Consider the following 938-nt stretch of genomic DNA (forward strand, 5'->3'; position numbering starts at 1 on the left):
TAAGTTAAGCACTTCCCTCCTCCCGCTACCCTTTGGGAGACCATTGAGCAAGGTCGAGAACCCACTTCAGACCCCCCCCCCCAATCAGGGTAACATGAGGTCGTGGAAAGCAGGTGGCTGATGTAATATAGAAGAGAACAGAAATAATTTTGTTCATGGTTTTGTGTTTCGTATTTTCTTTCCTTTTTTTTTCTTTTGTTCTACTTTAAAGTTAATACTTACTGTTTTGGCATCTGCATAAAATGATTAGGTCTGCAATGGTATATGTTTGGATGTATGGGAGGAGCTTGTTTACCTTCTCTGTTTCAGCGTTTAATTTTTTCCACTCTTGGTTTCTTAAGGATGGGAGCTTTGTTTGTTTTAGTTTTTTTGTTTTTTGTTGTTTTTTTTTTTTTTTGTTTTTGTTTTTGTTTTGTTTTTGGTTTTTTTTTCGTTCATAAGTTATCTGATGTTTCCTATTTCAACTGCTTCATTCTCGTTAAGTTCTGCTGTTTCATAAATCTCGGTCTTCATGTTTCTTGTGTCTGAGTTTTGCAGGTCTTCTGCATCTGAAGTTTCTGTGTGGGATTCCAGCGAGGGGTATTTCTTGGTCTGTTCCATCATTTGTCTTTTGCAGTATTTCACTTTGTTCTAAATCTGAAAGCTAAACTCTCTTCAGACCAAGTTTCTGCTTGGCTCGCAATTCTTTGTTCTGATGTAAGGTAGTCACTGGACATGTCCCATAACTCTTTCATCCGTTTGCAATATCCTCGATGTTTCAAGTGATTTCTGTAATTCAATTGCCATTCTTTTCTTCTTTTGTTGTCCATTTCTTCCTTCGCATTTTTGGTCTATGTTGGTTGATTTGGGTTTCTTGTGTTTGATCTGTTTTGCTTTGGTACCTGAAATTAGAAGGGATAATTACCTGTTCTGCATCTGTGATATTGTTATTTCTGAAA

Source organism: Euprymna scolopes, chromosome 25 (genome assembly GCF_053919585.1).
Source record: "Euprymna scolopes isolate OS-2025 chromosome 25, ASM5391958v1, whole genome shotgun sequence".
NCBI lineage: Eukaryota > Metazoa > Mollusca > Cephalopoda > Sepiida > Sepiolidae > Euprymna > Euprymna scolopes.